The sequence below is a fragment of the Tympanuchus pallidicinctus genome, unplaced genomic scaffold (assembly GCF_026119805.1).
Source record: "Tympanuchus pallidicinctus isolate F22 unplaced genomic scaffold, pur_lepc_1.0 scaffold12, whole genome shotgun sequence".
Classification (NCBI taxonomy): domain Eukaryota; kingdom Metazoa; phylum Chordata; class Aves; order Galliformes; family Phasianidae; genus Tympanuchus; species Tympanuchus pallidicinctus.
Window position 1 is genome coordinate 14,536,188 of NW_026294637.1, and position 19,634 is coordinate 14,555,821.

Below are 19,634 nucleotides of genomic sequence, written 5' to 3' on the forward strand. Positions count from 1 at the left end.
TCTACTACCTCTCTGGGCAAGCTGTTCCAGTGCCTCACCACTCTTATTGCAAAAAACTTCTTCCATACGTCCAATCTAAATCTCCCCTCTTTTAGTTTAAAACTGTTACTCCTTGTCCTATCACAACAGACGCTGCTGAAGAGTCTGTCCCCTTCCATCTTATGGCTCCCCTTTAGGTACTGAAAGGCCACTGTCAGGTCACCTGGAGTCTTCTCTTCTCCAGGCACTCTCAGCCTGACCCTGCAGGGTAGGTTTTCCATCCCTTGGATCATTTTTGCGAGCGCACTCCAGCAGGTCCACATCTCTCTTGTACTAAGGACTCCCCATCTGGATGCAGTACTACAGGTGAGGTCTGACAGTGCATAGCACAGAGACAGGATCACTTCCCTCGCCCTGCTGGCCATGCTTCTTTTGATGCAGCTCAGGATACAGTTGGCTTTCTGGGCTGTAAGGGCACATTGCTGGCTTATGCCCAGCTTGCCATCCACCAGTACCCCCAGGCCCTTTCTGGCAGGGCTGCGCTCTGTCCTTACATCTCCCAGCTTGTACGGATAGCAGGGGTTGCCACGATCTAGGCAGGCACAAGACCTTGCACTTGGATTTATTGAATCTCTTGAGGTCCTGGGCTCACTGCTCGAACCTGTCCAGTTCTCACTGAATGGCATTAAAGGCCTTACTGAAGTCCAGATAGATGACATCAGTGTATCTTCTATCTTCCGTTGTCCACTCATGTGGTTATGCCATCATAAAAAGCAACAAAGTTGGTCAGGCAGGGCTTGCCCTTGGTAAAGCCATGCTGATTGTCCCATATCAGCTCCCTCAATTCCATGTGCCTTTGCATAGCTTCCTGGGAGAATCTCCTCCATGATCTTCCCTGGCACTGAGGTGAGGCTAATGGGTCAGTAGTTCCCTGGGGCATTCTTCCTACTCTTCTTAAAAATGGGTGCTATACTGCCTTTTTTCCAGTCACTGGGAAGTTCACCTGAATGCCATGACTTCAAATATCATCGAGTCTCATCAGTTGGCTGATGAACAGAAAATAAAAACTTTCGAAGTTTTCACTTGAATAGCCATTTTTAAAAATCATTATTATTATTGTAATGGCAATTGGAAGCAGTGCTGTCAAGATAAGAGGTGATGCAGTCACATCAGGGTGTGAGAAAATGATCTTTGCAGTGGTAGACTGATCATATATAAAAGAAATTGCTTTCACCAAGGTCAGAGGAAGCATCACAAAAATCAGATGACTTAATTAGAATATATAAAAGAAGCTGACTTACATGGACATGATACTGAAAGAATATGCTACATATAAGCACATAAATAGAGAGATGCTAATTGCTGGCTTGAATGATAGATAAAAAAGTATTGTCTGCGGGGGGAAACTGAATTTGTGTTTGATAATTACTGAGACTAAGGGGTGAAGGAAAAAAGACAGAACAATGAACAGGGCTGTACAGACCTCTACAGACAAAGGAGATTCCTTGGATGAATACCTTCAAAAAATATTTCAGGACACAGAAATGGATAGAATCATGACAGACTGGTAGGGGAGGGCACCATTTCAAGAAGGAAAACATGCTGGCAGTGGTGAAGACAGTTGAGAACAAAGCAGTCGTTCTGATCTTTGACTACCAGAATGAGAAATCTCAAAATAGAAAGCAACTCTACAGCAGTGTCATTGGAGGAATGCAATTTGGTCTAATAGCTTAAACATAAGAGAGGAATAGAAGTTTAGGGTGATATTTCTACATCCATTGATTTTTGTATACATCTTCCTCAATGTACTTGGCACCTACAATGTGTTGCTGCAAATACTGTGGCATCATCCTTTCTTCCATAAAATTTGTACTAGTATTTTTCCTATGCACAAAAGTATGGAAAAAATAACAGTCATTAAATGAACAGGCATGCAGTCATTTTAAGTTATTGAGATCTCAACACATTGCATTTCTCAGTGCAACATCCATTCTCAGACGAAAGAAGAGGACATTTGCCTGTTTTAGAGTTGGAGCAAAATGACCTATAAAGGTTTTTCACCCACTAGATTAATGACAACTGAACTTGTATGTTACTGTTTCAGTCAGTTCAAAATCTTAACAGTAAAGCTCTACATGATCTCCTGCATTTCTCTCTCAGTTAAATCAAGAGCCCATGCGTTCACTCCAATAGAGACATACTTCAGATATATTTTATATATTAGTGAATATCCTTATCACACTAACCAGAATATAATCATGAAACAAAAAATAAACTGATACAGCTTGGCAGATGAAATTAAGTATCTGCATTTGAAATATTACTCTCAATCTAAGTTTTTCATGCATACTCCCCTTAGTAAGCAGCTCACTATTTTATACTAAGAGTTGCATCTTAATTTGGATTTTTTTCTTTTTTCCTCTTTTTTAGGATTTAGACCAGACTCTTTAAGATTACTTCTATGAAAGAATACCTTAAGCAGCGCAGTTCAGGGGAACACAGACAATGTTTCTGCACAAGCTGGATAAGATTATGAAGAACGTTCAGCTAGAGTAAGTGATATCATTAGCATTCTAAATGTTTTGTGAATATTCTTGTCAGTAATCCCGGGTGCACTGTTAAATAACAACATTGTATAGGGCTACTTCAGTGTGAGCTAAATTCTCAGAATCCCAGTTTGTCAAGGGGCTTCTGTGCCTCCTGAGCTGCAGAGGTACTGAAGGTACAGAGGCTCACAGAGGTACAGGAACACACTTCCATGCTTTTAGAGCTACTGCTGTGCTTAGGTGAATAAGTGAAAGATTCCTTCCAGCACCAACTGAGGCAGAGTTATATAGTGAGGAGGAGGAATATAGTGGTTTGCTAAATCCATTTTAACATATAGGTGATGAAGACAACTGAGGATCTAGTTGTAGCCACCATATCAGCATTTGCAGATGTGTTTAAATTTATGTCTGAGGTGACTTGCCCCAAGAGTATGTGGCGAGATGGAAATACTTACCAAGGACAAGAAAACTTTTCCAACAGTTTTACAGCTCTTGAGTTGTCCAGCTCTGCAAGGGATTTGGTCTTAGGTCTTCTAAAGCAGCTGCTGCAGCAATGCAAGCATGAATTTTTAAACAAAAGAAACAATAAATTAGAACCTTGCAAAAATTTTAGAGGAATGAGTCTGCTTTAGACTCAAAATAATTTCTAGTGCTATTTCTAAAACAAAAATACCTTTGAAGTTAAAACTGTGTTTAAAAGGCATGCAGTCTCACATAGTGACTAAATGATCTCATTAAAAGTCCATGAAAGAAAGTTACAGCTCATATGGTGCATTTCCTAGATGCTGTGCCCAAGACAGTACTTCTTCGTACCAAAGTCATTTAAATACATCTCTGAGGTCAATCAGATTTAATTTTTTAATTGATCTTGCAGTAATAACTTGGTTCCATAGCATTCTAAACACATTCTCTCTGCTTATTGTGGTGTTTCTTTTACAATACATTTTATTGTATTTTACTTCAGATTATACAATCTGCCATTTATACTGCATTGCAAGTATATTACTACATAGTTTTATTATAATGTCCTTGCGATCTACAATTAGAGAGCAGTTAATTTTCTCAAGCCCTTTACACAGTAAGGCTTAGAAGTACGGCAAAACTTGGCTGCAGTAAGATTCAACCTTTGGGATCAGTGCCAAAAGGTGGCAGCAAGCTGATGTACCACTGCACCATACTGCAGCAATTTTCTACGTCTCACCACAGAACCAAGAATGCGTGCTGAATGAATAAGTAGCATTCCAACACCAGCATTTACAGAAATGCTGCCAGGCTTCCTAGCAAATATGATGTGATGAACAACCCCATGGATTTCAGTCAAATAAAACTCTAGCAATTATGTTTCTTAAAGGTCAAAGAGGGAATAACTTTATATTTTTGGAATGAGAAAGGTCTGCTGTCTTGGCAGAAAAGACCTGTTCACCCTCTTTTTAAGGCATGAAGAAAGGAATCACCAGAACAGAGGACCACTGGTACTACCATAGAGGACAAATAGAGGTTACTATGCCAAGGTGTTGCACAAAGACATAATTATCCAAGAATACAAAAAAAATTTTAAAAAAAATTAAGCCTAGTAAATAAATAGTAGAGAGTATGTGGGAATTTCTTGTCCAAAATATAATGTTTATTTGTAGTTTTCTACAGTAGTCCTGAGCAACCTAGAACTCATAGAATAAATATATATCTCAAGTAGAATATGAATAATAAATTCTGAGTCTATTATTATGTTTAATCTGGGGAATGGAGAGGGGTTCAGGAAGACATAAATTGTCCCTGAGTTACACATAAAAATAAAAGGCATTTTATTTCTGATCAGCTACTCCATCTGAGTGAAAGACAGATCAAGACAGAAATTTATACTTTTATTGTGCAGATTCACAGGAGTCCTGAGTGGATTCCTGGAACACTTTCAGGCCCTACCCGAACAAGCAAACATATCTGTTTGTTTCTATTTTAAGTCATCTTAAAATATTTAAACGTTTCCATGAGAATTTTGCCTGTCTAGGGGCAGTATGTGGACTTCTCACAAGAATTATCAAGAAAACGAAGTAAAACTTCTCCTGAAGGTATTATGTCTGATGCTGACATTGATTGTGTAAGGTGCTAACTACCTTAAGTGTCAAGGTATCTTCAGGGCAAGTACTTAATAATGCCTATGATAAAACAAACGTACTCCTTTTTATGCAGTAAACAGGCTCTGCTCTACTCGTATTTTTGGGAAAAAAAAAACCAACAAAATGTGATGTGAAGACAGCCTTTATCCCTCCATCAATTTACAGAATTCTAAAGGTTTCCACTTAATTCCAAAATAGATTATAAGTTACACATAAATTACTAGATGATCTTATTGGTCTTTCCAACCTTAAAGATCCTATGATGCTATGATTCTACTTTTTCTTACAACGCTCTGTTTGTTGGTACTGGCTGCAGCCTCCTTTAGTGATGCTTTATGAAAAAGTACATGCTAGTATATTACTTGTACATATAAAATAAATCCTATTTATTTTTCCTCTAAGTTTATGTAAAAATTTGACAGTGCCAACTTCTTAACTTTTATTTGACATTGTCAAATGAGATATGTTTTGTTTTAGCTTAAATTCATAAGATCCTTTGCTTGAAGAAAGATCTCACAATCTGTAATTATCATCTTACAACTCTGTTCAATTCCTGCATGAAAAGAGACAGACTTCATTCTATTATTTATGCTTGGGAGATGAACAGACATTTTCCTGCTTGTGCCAACAAGCGAACACCTACTTGTTTCCTTTGATTCTGAAAAAAGTGCTTGGAGAAACCCAGAATACCAGGCTGGCTTAATTTGTATGCTAAACTCAATATTTCATTTTAATACTCCACTCTGTGGTCCCAGGTGCTAACAGAACATCAACATTTTGGTTCTGCAAAATTAAGCTAGTCTTCTTATTTCTCCCCCAGAAAGAACAAAACATTTTTCAGATAATAGGAGAAAATGAGGATAATAGTTGTCCATTAGCCAATGTTTGTACAGTGCCATGAAGATGAAGAACTCCTAGCGTTTTCATCACCATATGTTTTCATCCGTTTCGTTAGCTGCAGCATGGAGAACAAAATCAATAGACTGTACAGTATCTAAGGGCTTCAGGCTTCAGCAAATAAAACATCAAGCTCTGAAAACGGAAGCAAGATCTCCTACAAGAAAAAGATGCAGATATATGACAATTCCTAGAAACAGTTTATCTTTATTTCACCACTGGCATATTTGTTCCTGGGTGATTGGGACTAATTTTTTCTCACTCATTAGTGAAATTACTGGATTTAATTTGAATTTACACTGAGTATATGGCTCACTCATTACATTCCCAATTGTAGTTTCTTTTTCAATTCATTGATTGTTATTAAGATATATTTCAGCAGGGACTCTCCTACAGAATATGTATTGCCAACAAAGGCACATGTATGAACAAAAGAAACAAAAATGAATTTACAGTATGCTGACATTGACTGCATCTATCAGGTGACATACTGGTAATGGTAACCAGCATTTTACCTATTGATAGGAAAAGCACTTTACAATTTGACTTACATCCACTCTCAGTATAAAAGCAGTGTAAATTTTAACAGTAAACAAACCCTGATCAATCTGTTAAGTTCTCTGATTACTATACTGCAGGGGAACACCTATGGTATAAACGTGCACTTCATCAAACTGCTGTCTTCTCAGTACACAAGTCATGCAGACAATGTCTGGAAACAAATATGTCCACCTTTTGTAATAACTGTTACATTCTCTTAACAAGGATGGCTCTTAAACATACCACAGCACAAGAACATTTAAGGAGCATGTATTTCGCTGTAATGTAGTCTCTCACTTGAACACGTCTAGTTTTATCATCACTAAACTTTAGCTGCAGATCAGCATAATTGGAGCTTGAATTGTATTTCAAATTCTTTAAGGATCACATGGAGCTGCCTGGAGACACTACAGTTTACAGTTTGCTTTACTGTCACTTTTCTAAATGCCATGGCATCCCTCTTTATGCTATCATGGACTTCCCTTCCCTGTAGGTCATGACAGCATTCTGGTACAAAGAACTATGTCTGTACCAAAGGCCTCACATTTCCTCTTTTTTAGGGCAGTTTGTACAATCTATCCCATTATCATCAGTTTTACAACAATGAAGTTTGCTGAGAAATGAACAGACAAAATTATATATAAAAGGATACTTAAAGTCAATACGTAATGGAACTTAAGTGAAAATTTAAAATAAATTAATTAGCGTGCTTATTACTTTCCAGAGATCAATTATTTCATAAATAGTGCTGGAGGCATGGATTTGAATTTTAAATGAAGTGAAAAGGACGGAGGTGAAATAGTACAGAAAGACTTTAGAAATAAACTAAGAAAAAACAGCTTCCTATATATCACTCAAGGGTTAGTAAATGCATGCTTGTATACATTATGTGAAAGGACAGATATTAAACTATAAAAACACAATTAGCTCTCTTCCATCGGTTCTAAGTAACTCTGAATACATCATCAGTTATTTTGTAGCATATTAGGATTATCATGAGATGTCTTTCTAAATCCACTTAAAAATGTTCCTGTTTGCCTCTAATCCAAATTACTGTAGTCACTGCAGATTTCATGCAGCTAGGCAAAGACAATTCTGCTTGATCAGTTCAACTTTAAACCATAGTGACACAAACGATCTATCCTTATTTTTATTTGCCTTCTCTGCTCCAACTGCAGCCCAAAACACCATTATTGTGTGAAGCAGCAGCCTGGGGAACAACCATTTCGTAGGTCTGCACAGAAGGACTGGAGCATCTTATTAAAAATAAATGTTATTGCTTCAGCAATGAAAAAGCCCAGCCCTGCAAATTCTTACCTACATGAATAGTGTCACCTTTACTATACTAGCAGTAAAACTGAAGGCTCTAGAATTGCTCAATGGATTTAGGATTAACTACCTATCTGTGGACTGAAGTCCCAAACCTAGCGTTTTCTAATCTTGAAAGATTATCTTTTCATCCAAAACCACAATTATGACAGCTATTTTGAAGAAATAAAACAGCTGCTGCTCCGCATATAAAATGCCTATATATCACTGGCTACAGACAATAAATGAAACACTGGAAAAATCCACTGCATTATACCCCAAACTGCTCCTGTTTATGCTCAGAGTGGCACTAAAATAAGTGTTGATGTTTTATCACTGCTGTGCAGGTCTACAAATCTGCATCAGACTTGATCATACTGCATGACAAATGAGAATGTGTTTCCAATTCTGGGCCAGCCTGATGTACCACAACTATACTATAGCAAAAAAAGCATATCTTGTTTGTTTAGGACAAGCCTGATCTAAGATTTTTACTGTACTTTTTCACCTTTCATTTAAGCTTACATGAATTTAAGATCTTTCCTCAAAATTATTTATTGGTGAAATCCTGACATGATGCAGAGGAGTTAGCTGAATAACCCTGTAAAGACACTTTTTACCATGACTGCTGCTGGCTTTTTTACATCTGCAGAGAGCACTAAGGTTTCAGTGGAGTTATGGAAACAGCCTTAGAGTAGCTGATTAGAGAGAATCAACATAGGAGACTATATATATTAAAAAAGCTAGTATGTTATGAGCAAGCAAAACAGATAGCTGTATATGTCTAAATGTATTTCAAACTAATCTACTAAGAAATGAATCTTTTTGTGGAATTAGAATAAAAGTATGACCAGCAAGAAAATTATAGGTCACACAAAAGCAGCGTAATAGCACCAATGTGTAAACCACATGAAAAAAGAAATATTCCAGAAGTAACAGCAGTGTGCACTGCAGGCATCTAACTCCCCTCTTACTATGAGATCAAAGTCTGTACTGAGGATATACACAATTAGCACTGTCTTCTAAAAAAAAATACAGCAAACAAAACAGTCAGAAGAGTGGGAAAAGAAGTATGGTAGCTCTTGTCCACTTTAAGAGATAAAGGACAACAAAAATGTTCCCATTCCAAAGCAACAGAATCTGTTTCTTTAGGATAGAGGTAAAACATGGGAGATTCTACAACCTTCCTCTTGCTCTCTGAAAGAATTAAAGGACTCTTTCCAATTGAAAGTAAAGGTATTTCCACAATAACAGTAACTGATGCTCTGCAATTATCTGGGCTGAATCCACTGATCAATTCAATACAGCTTAACTGGTGAACTAATGGCAAAAGAAAAGCCTGGTCTGCACAGCGCTTTGCACCTGAAATCAACTACAGTAGCACTGGATCCCTTCTCAGACTACATGCAGCAGGGCCAGGGTCCTTCCCACACATGCCTACTTCAAGAGGGCTTCAGTTTAGTACTCCTAAATCATTTGATATGCTCTTTATGTCACTATTCTTGATAGCACTTTTCCCACAGGTGGAAGAGTCCAAGAATAGTTTCAACTAAAGATGGTAGCAGTGAAACTGGATTACAGGACTGAGTCAAAAGCTGTCAGAGTTTTCTGCCATGATCTCTATCTATTAGATCTACAATGTCTGACAGATAGAGGTTTTTAGAACTAATTATTGGACCTGCTCCTGCCTCTTCCTGAAGCTAACAGCCAACCCCAATCAGTTATGTCCTTAATGTAACTGTATGTCTTTGCCACAGAGATAAATTAAGGACGACACATTTCATATCAGGCTATATCTGACCCTGTGACACTGAATTCATTAGGAAAAATGAACATCAGAATTCATTAGATAGCCTGAAAAGCCTAACATTTTTCTTTTAAAATTATTACGGTTTAAAAACAAAACCCAAACTCCCAAACAGTTTCACTGCAGAGCAGGCATGTGTGCACAGCCATAAATAACTGGAGCTATACCTGAGGCACAGATGTTTCAAACCCAGATGAAGAGGCTGGCCCAAGAGCACCTCTTTTCCATACATACACACAAGCAGATGAGATTTGTTTGTTCACTTTTTAGCTCTGTATATGTAAGAGGACATATTCTTGTGTTTCTCTGGATTTCATTTGATAACTGTGTATCAGATGATTATTGGAATTCACATACATGTCCTTGTGGTATTTTTCTGAAGGTTCTTCCTAGGTGACAAAACCTAATTATTCTTAAGGTCACTACTGGATGTAGTTTTTTAGAACAGTTAACAAGAGCAATCATGGTATTATTTCAGGTGTACCTACTGGTTGTAGTTATTTGGCTATTTCCTCACCTTTCTAATAAAGAAACAAAAATTTGTTTTGCTCTAAATCAGAGAAGGTTGGAAACAGCATAATAAGATGTGACAGGTTACAGCAAAAGTCAACTCTTAAGACTTCTTTTATTTCCCCATGCCAAACTTGAAGATATTGTGAATTCAAATCCTCTGTGCTAGTCATAAAATTTTAATTAGCTAAACTAAAATTACTGGTACTTTTTACCACTGATCTTATTTATTTCTTAAACTACTAGATTTAGCACCACCAGAACAAATTGCAGATTGCAAAAGGTCACCACCTGTATGTTAACACTTCCACTTCTGCCTACACGTGAGCATTCTGTGAAGCTTGATTATAATTAATCAGTAATCTAGTCTCTTATTTCTGACTGCCAAGTGATAAATTAACTATTAGCTACAATCACAGATGGAATATTAATTTCTACAGTGCCCTAGGGGTACTTCTGTATGTAGTACAAGATGCCTCATGAATGGATCTGATTCAAAGCTTTAGTAGAACTATGAAACAAAGCAGAGCAAATCTAGTCAGGATCAGCTGCAGCTATATTAAAACCAAAGTTACCCACATCAGCAATTTTAGTAAGCAGCTCTGAGATACATAAGAACTTAAATTTAGATATCACATGAAAAGATGAATTCCTCTTTCAAACAATCAAACTTAAGCACCTTTGTTTGCAAAGCATTAGTATTACCCAGAGGTTTGTGAAAGACAGTTTGACTTTCAAGGTTGAAATATGTTCTCTAAGGACATCACTGTATGTATGTTGTGCAATGGGGAAAGTTCTAGTACGGAAATAATTGGTTTTTCCCTAGTTGCTCTGCAGCACACACTGAAGCATCTCTCTACACTCAAGAGCAGCAGATGGATCCAGAGGTTCTGCCTCTGGTTTTGCCTGTTTTTCAGCTTCATATTTGCCACAGGCTTCATCTTGCAGCATCTCTCAGATTTCTAGTGCATGAAAATGACCTTTGCACAGGTGCAGAAATATATTCAGCTGTCCTCTTTCCCTATAGTCTTTTTCATGGTTTCTCTGCATTTTTCTAGCCTTTGAATGTTGTACAAAACAGAGAAAGTATTATTTTTTAATAGTGGAGGCAGGAAGTTCCATAAAATATTAACAATTCAGTGGCACTTGGAAGTAGCAAAATACACTTCAGATGTATTACGTTGCATCAGTTTTTCAAAGACTATAGAAAACTGAATACAGCAGGAGTTCCTAGTTAGACTATAAGAGAATGCAGCCTCTTTGTAAAGTGCTAGCCTGTATTTTGGTAGCTTAATGCAACCCAGCACAGAATTATCCAGTCAAGGCACCTGGTCATCTGACTACAAATTATTTGAGTCTTGAGTCTATCAGCAATCCAGAATGGCATTCACAGCACTAGAAATACAGCACAAGAAAATGCTTGAATAGGAAGAATAGGATGAAAATCTCTGAGAAAGAAACAGTCATTTCAAACTTGTAAAAGAATATTACTAATTATTATGAAGCTTTCCCTCCATAGAAATTTAAATTCCTTTTTCATTTTGCAATCAATCACTGCAGCATACATAACATAATTTCAAGCTTTAATTATAAAAGAATAGGCAATGTGCTTTGAAAACAGGGTAAAGATGTAGCCAATTTAGACATTTCAAGCAAGACTCATATTGTGAGTTCACCTTTGTTGTTGCATTTTAACATCTTAAGCATTCTGTATTATGGGAGGTTATCACTTATTGCACAGCAAGTCTAAGAGAGCTGCTGTTCTCTGTGGACCTAACTGTTCTGTCTCTGGCACAATCTGATATGAAATAGCAGAGCAGATGAGAAGCCTAGCAACAAATGGTGGCAGGGGAAAGCAACTACCAGCACTGACTGCCAGACCTACACAACTAAGGAATAATGTCCAGAAGGGAAACAACAGCATCACTTGACAGCTTATACCTAGATTACACACAGAAGTACTTCTATACCACAATGTATTGCATGGAGCTCCCCCTACAGAAATATGAATAGCTTTTTTGCACAAAGTGTAAAATCTCATTAGCTACTGCAACCCCATTTACAGTCATTTAGGTACCATGAGCTTTTGATGGAAAACCCCATCACATCTGTATTTACAACCTCTGCCAAAGCTCAGGGTCTTGTTAGGCTCACAGAGCACAAGTTTGATTTCTTTGTTACTAGCTGAAAGATTTTTGGAAAGATGAAGCATTGGCTGTGTGCTAGAGAGCTGCCTTCAGCTGATGTCCTTTAGGAAGGCTTATCCTGAATTTATCAGCAGAGGGCACAAGAAAGCAGCACTCTTCTGCAATCATGAAAAAACAAAGGGATAGCTCACTAGGTCTCTCCTCAACAAGCCACTGGGTTAGTGTTGTCTTAAAAAATAAAACAACACTGGACCAACTATATATCAAGCCTATATCATTTTGGTTGAGTAAACCCTAACAGTTCAACTGAGATATTACTCATGATACTACTAACTCCAGGATGCTTCAAATATTCAGATATTTGAAAACCTCAGTGCCTGAAGATGAGTATTCATAAATTTCAAATGAAAGAACTAGTTCCTAGTAGTATCAAGCAACATATTGGCAGATATTAAATCCTACTGCATAAATAATCTGATTAGAATCATAGAATCACCAAGGTTGGAAAAGACCTCCAAGATCAAACAGTCCAACCATCTACCTACCACCAATAATTCCTCTCTGAACTGTGTCCCTTGGTACAACATCTAAACTTTAAACCTGTACTTGTGAAACCTAACAGCATTTACTTTGAATTTTCAAAACTATGTGTCCCTTACGCTCTATGTAAAACAATTTAACTAAGCAAGAAAATGTTGAGAAGCAAGGTAGGCTAAATGCTCTTCACTGGTAGGTTGCTGGATGCAGAGGATCTTGGCAGAATTTATTTGATTTAGCTGTAAAGCAAAAAAGGCTGCTATAAAACAGCTTGCAATGCAAAGTTTAACATATTATGCTATGCAGTCTTTCCCAATTGTAGACCACTCCCTTCTGAGAGGAAAACAGGGCCTGATACACTGGACCCTACCTACAGGGAAGTGTGCAGCCTCCCTGAGGCCCAGGTTAGGGAGACATTGCTAGGAAGCTCCCTGGTCTGGTACTTCAACTTACCTGACAGTTGCTGGAGATACAATACAGCAGAGAAGAAGCAGTTTAGGAGGTTCCTGGAGTGTGTGGAAGATACCAGAGGAACCACCTTGCTGTTTACAAGCAGAGAAAGACTTGTGGGAGACATGGTGGTTGGAAGCTGCCTTGGGCATAGTGACCACAAAATGATAATTGTCTATTCTTAGTGAAGTCAGGAGAGAGATCAACAAAACTGCCACACTGGACTTGCAGAGGGCACGACTTAGAACTGTTTATGGCATTGGTGTGGAGAGTCCCTTGCAGAGTCAGTGCTTAAGGGCAAAGGGGTCCAGAAAGGCTGGACATTCCTCAAGAGGGAAATCTTAAAGGCACAATAACAGACTGTCGTGACAGTGTGCCATAAGATGAGCTGCTGGGAAAGAAGACCCATCTGGCTGAACAGGGAGCTTTTGCTGAGATTCTAGTAAAAAGAGTTTACCACCTTTGGAAGAAGGGATGGGCAACTTGGAATACAAGGATGTTGTTAAGATACACAGGCAGAGGGAAAATTAGAGAAGTAAAAGCCTAGCAAGAAGGAGGAAACAGCCCCTCACTACAAGAAAGACACTGTGGCCCTGGAGCATGCCCAGAGAAGGGCAATGAAGTTGGTGAAGGATCAGGAGCACAAGTCTTATGGTGAGCAGCTGAAGGAACTGCAATTGTATATTCTGGAGGAAGCTCAGGGGAGACCTTGTCACCCCCCACAACTCCTTGCAAGGAAGTTGTAGCAAGGTGGGAGTCACACTCTTCTCCCAGTGTGCTGTAGTTTCTTTGAACTCTGGTTCTCTGCAGCTTATATTTACATCCTGCAGATAGAGCTTTCAGTTTCCAGAAACACAGAAAGCACTTATACAAATCACAGAATGGCTTGGGTTGGAAGGGATCTCAAGGATCATCAAGTTCCAACCCCCCTGTTATAGGCAGGGTTGCCAACCACTTGATCAAGTACTAGATCAGATTGCACAGGGCCACAGCCTGTCCTTAAGCACCTCAAGGGATGAGGCATCCACAACCTCTCTGGGCAGCCTGTTCCAGCACCTCACCACTCTCTCAGTAAAAAACTTCCCCCAACATCTAATCTAAGTCTCCTCTCCCTTAATTTAAAACCACTGCCCCTTGTCCTACCACTATCTATCCTTGTAAAATGTTGATTTCCCTCATGTTTATAAGCTTCCTTTAAAGATTGGAAGGCTGCAGCGTGGTCTGCCCACAACCTTCTCTTTTCTAGGCTGAACAAGCTGACTTCCTTCAGCCTGTCTTCACAGGAGAGGTGGTCCAGCCCTCTAATCATCATGCTCTCCTCTGGAGATTCAAATTTGTTATGAGAGCAGTAAATGCCCTGTATATTTAAGGATTGGGACCTTATAACTCTAACAGAAGGAGGTAATTAGTAAGGTAAAAGGTTAGAGAAAGCTTATTTTCAATTCTACTGAAGTATCTATTTCAAAATGTTATTGTAGTATTGTGTTAGAAAAATTGGGCCCACCCAGACTAGATTTTTCTGAGATTCTGAAGTGCTTTTACAGTTGTATGACCAATGCAAAGAATGACATTTGAAAAAAGTCTTGCATCACCAAGTGGTGACTACTCTACTCAGATTTCTACCCATGAAATTGCAAAACCAGATAGGGATTTTATTGTTTTTGAGAACTGAGCCTGTTACTTGTTTTTCCTCACTCAATATTCTTATTGCCTGAACAGAAGATTTCAAAGCTTTGTTTCTTCTCTGATGCTACATAAAGAACAAAAAGCATTCATCACTCACTGAATAAGCACTTTGAAATTTTTGCTAACTTCCCAAACATGCCACTTCTCTCTGGGAAGCGATGGATTTGAGTGGAGTGGCAGATACAGCTGTTGAAGCATTATGGATTCTATTTATCTTCGGCTGGAAGACAGGGTCAGAGCCAAGTACCAATTTTAAGAAAGTCTTGAGCTCTGAGAAAGAAAACTTACCTGATGTCAAGTGCTCTGCAGATTGTAGTGATTACAATAAAAGACCACTCAGCTGTTTGGAAAATAATGAAATGCCTTCATGAGTGGTTCAAAATGAAGGGTACAAAAGAACTTAAAGGGTGAAGCAAAATACTGTGAACAGATTGTTCATCCTTTGGGATAGAAGAGAATGTTACCATTAAATGTAACACATGCAAGGTATAAAACAAAGTATGCAATTAGCCTGCCATTAAAAGATTCTTTCTTTAGACTGCCTACTCTGGCTTGAAAAAAGTTTTCAGTGAAGGTGGAGAGAATATTTCTCAAAAATCCACAGGCAAAATTCAAATTAAATCCTTGGCGGAACAGACTTTGTATACTTACAACGTAGGCATAAACACTGTTATTTCAAAGCAGCTACTTAAAGCCAGGAAGTCAGATGCCATTAGCTGCCTGGGTTCTGATGCACAAGTCTTCTTATCCCATCAGATTCTAACAGCTTGTAGAGCAGAAGGGAACCATGGGGATCTCATCTAGTTGGAGTTGTTGAATACTGGAAAACTAGGCTTGCTCAGAAAAAGCAGAATGACAAAATACTGGCTTACTCCTGATCTTGGATGGTTCTGGTAAGGAAAGGAAGGGGATGAATATTTATTAAAATCTCTGATTATCTTCAAAAGGGCATCCTGCTTTTATGTGCCTTCTGCAGCTATACAGTGGATTCCATATGATTCAAGGAAAAAGCACCAAGTCTGAGAGGTTAAACCCCATTAGATGAATAACTTCCGAGCACAGCTCCTCTGCAATCAACAGTCTGCTCAAAGGCTGAGGGAGCATTCATTTCCCTTTAGACCTCCATGAAGACAGTAAATGTTTATTTCATTTTTGCCAAGTCATTATAGGGAAAGCAACTTGAAACACTGGAGACTGTAGATCCTGCTCCCTATAGTGTGGTACAGCTGAAATACTGTTAAAGCAAACATAAATACAAACATTAGACAGAAATTGTAGATCAGATTGGCATATGTTTTTGGTATTCTATACTATGACTTTTATACCTCTTTAGAGCACATCTTGGACAGTTTTTGTATGCATGTCCTAATTTCTTCAGCAAAGTTCAGGAGACAGTACCTTGGTGGCTCTTCTTGTGCTTTGCTAGAGATGGGAGTGTTGAGAATTCTTGTTATCTGGTAAAATTCTAACTATCAGAGATTTTCAGCTTATTTTTGTGGCTAGGTTTGGTGTAGGTGGTTTGGTTTTTTTTCTTCTTTTTTTTTTTTTTCCTATATCTCAAACTTGAGTGAGTCTGTCTGTAACTGAAGATATAAAAGTTTGCACACCCGTGGACAGAGTTTCTGTATTAGTTATTGACAAACTAAGTAGGTATCAGTACAGTTCAGAACAAGAAGAAAACTGAAAATGCACTGTTAAGCAATTCCAAAAAGCATTAATGCACCTTCAGCCATTCTCCTTAGTAAACGTACTCTGTGGTTGAACAGCATGCAGTGTCAGAATTAACTAGGTCAGCAGTTGGTGTCAACACAAGATTTGTTGAAGGCTGCAACTTAACCTGAGTGCAGCATGCTAATTCAGTAATAGTATGTAAAAAATTATATGTAAGAGTTCTATAAGATAGAGGGCATTAATCCTGCAGTGCAAGGTTGCTGTAGTTGCTGTACTTCTGTATAAGGGAAGGTTATAGCTGGACACAAGTATGGAAAACAGCTGCGCACAGGAAGTGCTATGCTCCATAACTGCTCATTACCTTATTTGTTTCATGCTGGCTATCAAAGGATTAAGATGTATTTTGAGAAATATTAATGAAGCTTTAGAGATACATGTATAAGCTTATATGAGAACAAGATTTTCCCTATATTTTATTTCATTTGTGGCTAGATAATACCTTGCTTGAATGATCATTACATTTCCTAGGCTAGGCTCTTTGATAATACTTCCAGTAATCAATGTTTTTACTTTCAAAATGAATTGACAGATCACTACCTGAGACATCAAATCAGTACACTTTGGATCATAGCCTGTTTTATGTCTATCTTTGTATATGCCATTCAGTATTCTGCCTCTCTCATCACTAGACATGCAGTAAGAGCAGATATTAAGCAAAAGTCTAAATGGCAATATAAGTATTGCTAATACTTATTTTTCAGTGTTTTGATTATTTGGTCATAAATAGATTGAGTTTTTTTCAGCTGATGCCCTGGACAATATGTATGTAAGTTCTGGTACAGGCTTAGAACAAGTAATGTCTGCAGTTACTTTTATACATGGCACAAATTATGACATCTGGCAGAATATGATATTTAAAGAACACCTATATAATTGTTCTCATTGAGGCTAATTCCTTTAACAAATGGACAAATTCCTTTTTTTTTTTTTTTTTTTTTTTTTTTCCCTGTAATTTAATCAACTAGGCTTAATTTTTCTAAATTTAATCATTCCAATCTGAACCACTACACCGTGGCAGACTCATCCTCCTAACTAGAACGTCTGCTATTACAAAAACACATACAGCTACAGTCCTGCTAAGGTGGGACATCCTAGGGGACCAAATTACTTCAGAAAAGTTTGTAGATGTAGCAAAAAAATAAGTCTTGAGATGTTGCTGAGCTGCACCCAGCTCAAGCAAAGGTTGGCCTGCAGCCACCTGAACTTCAAAGACATGTCACTGTCCCTTCATAACCTGAGGTTGACTCCAACTGTAAAACAATAAGATAACCCTGTGCAGACCTTTTCTCCGCTCTCAGTGAATTTTGGAAGGTACTTTGTATCCTCTGAGAAAACCTATTTGGTACCATCATTTGTAGCCTATCATCGCATGGCTGTAATCGGTTTCTCTGCTATTTGACACCTCTTTTTCAGAGTCAAGCCCTCAATAGTCACATAGTATCTCTCCTGCATTTAATTCTACAACTTCATTTGCTACAGTAACAACAGGCAGCTGGGGCAAATAAACCCCCAAATTTGGTTTATTTTACAGCAGCTCCATTTAATTCAAGATGTTACTGCATTGGTTAGTATAGTTTCAGCTCTGCAGTAAACTTATGACCAGGTGAAAACACTTCAAACTTTACTGTTTAAAAACAGTTTGAGTTTTCCCTGTTCCTTGTCTTAATGACATGAGAGACTGTGGAGTTCAGCGTGCTTCCTGTGATAGGGAGATTGGCATGCGGCTCAGCAAGAGACATCACTGCTGGCCCCCCAGTGGATGGTGTGAAGAAGAAAGCAGAAGTAGGAAGGATTATTGCCGCACTAGCCTGAGGAGGTGACAGTCACAGTGCCAATGGACCAACACGTTACAAGCTGTGAACCAGTCAGCTAGGGTGACCCAAGCTAGAGTCACATGCTCATGTGATGTTGTAAGAGAGGCAATCTTAAATGCAATATGGACTTCATTCTGTCAAAAAACAAGATCCATTGTGCCAGGATATGGAAAGGTTGGGAAAGTTATGATCACCAGTGTAATCGTCTGATGTTCCCCAGCCTTGTGATGTTATTTATCAATACCACATTGATAAATAGGCTACTACATTACCTTAAGTACCAGATTAATTTAATTAGGATTATCATTACACAGATAAAAACATGAAACACTGTGGAGCAATTACTGACAAAACAGCTAGTTCAAAAACTAACTGGTATCATAAAGATAAACACTAACTCAAGTTTATACCACTGAAGTTTCTTAATATTAACCAGAACCTGTTTACTTCCACTACAACTGCTGTAGCATTGCCAATCACGAGGATTCCAAAATTATTTAAAGATGTCATACTGTCCTCAGATGTTTAAAGTACTTATTCACAGTTTTTTCCATTCTTACAGCCAGTGTGAATAGAAACCTGAAGCTAAGATTCTCACACACTAACAGCTGGAACATTAGCCAAACCATGAAATATAACAAGACTCCCAGTATTAAAAAGTGTTATCAAATCTCAGTTCAATGTTGACCGAAGAATAAGGCTAAGATTTTACTAAATTTTGATTTTAAAACTCCAGAATAAATACAGATACGTACACAGAAAAGAAAAATATTGTCACAGGGGGACAGCAGTGCTGCAACAACAACAACAACAACAAAATCAGTTTCCCTCCTTCCAGGCCTTAGGAAGCAAATCACAGATGACTATGGGTCTTTACCACATCAGAATGTAAAATGTCTTTGTACATTTGCTCATGAAGCAAAACATTCCTACACCAAAATGACAGCAAGATATTTGTATGACAGAAAGCTCATTGGTTAACAGTTTGTTCTTTTCATGAATGTTATTGTACAAAGCAGGAACAAGAGTGGGATAGCAACATGGATAAACCATTAAACATGTTCTGCAGACCTTGGTACTTCTGGCTCAGTCATCAAGCAGGGCAAATGATTTTAGCCAAGTCATTTCAGCTTCTCTTTGTCTGTAACACAGGACCATCAAATTTACTTTCTTTACCCTGACACTTTATGATAAGATGTTCAAAAGCTAAATTTCACCTATTACATGTTTGTTGAATACTAAAAGGGCCAAATATCAGCAGAAAGACATGCTCTGGAAATAATAAATTATCACTGCACAAAGGTGTAATAGAACTGCTAAAAACCCTAAGGTGTTCTCTTTCCAAATACTGAAAACAGCAAGTATCTCAACACACAATTTTGGTGTCACTTCAGGAAGAAGAGACAGAGCTTTCCACCCACCACTGAAAGCCCAAAGAAAAACCCTTTATTATAATGTTTTAAAAAGACTTAAAAATAGACTACTGCTTCTACACTGGTATTGCCATAGCAAGTCTTCCAACAAGAAAGCCTTCATAATATTGAAATAAATAATGCAATGCAATTCAG

The 19,634-nt window shown here is 38.1% G+C and overlaps 1 protein-coding gene across 5 annotated transcripts in view; it reads right to left on the minus strand.

Annotated features, from left to right (window-relative positions):
- APBA2 (amyloid beta precursor protein binding family A member 2) overlaps nt 1-19,634 on the minus strand; it is a 90,407-nt gene that overhangs the window by 62,314 nt on the left and 8,459 nt on the right. For 3 of the 5 annotated variants that reach the window (XM_052672296.1, XM_052672292.1, XM_052672293.1), the window contains exon 2: nt 2,981-3,070. The exons of 1 other annotated variant lie outside the window; for it this stretch is intronic. The gene's annotated coding sequence lies outside the window, so the exon portion shown is untranslated. The remainder of the gene's footprint in view (nt 1-2,980; nt 3,071-19,634) is intronic. One more of the 5 variants, XM_052672294.1, reaches the window with a different exon arrangement.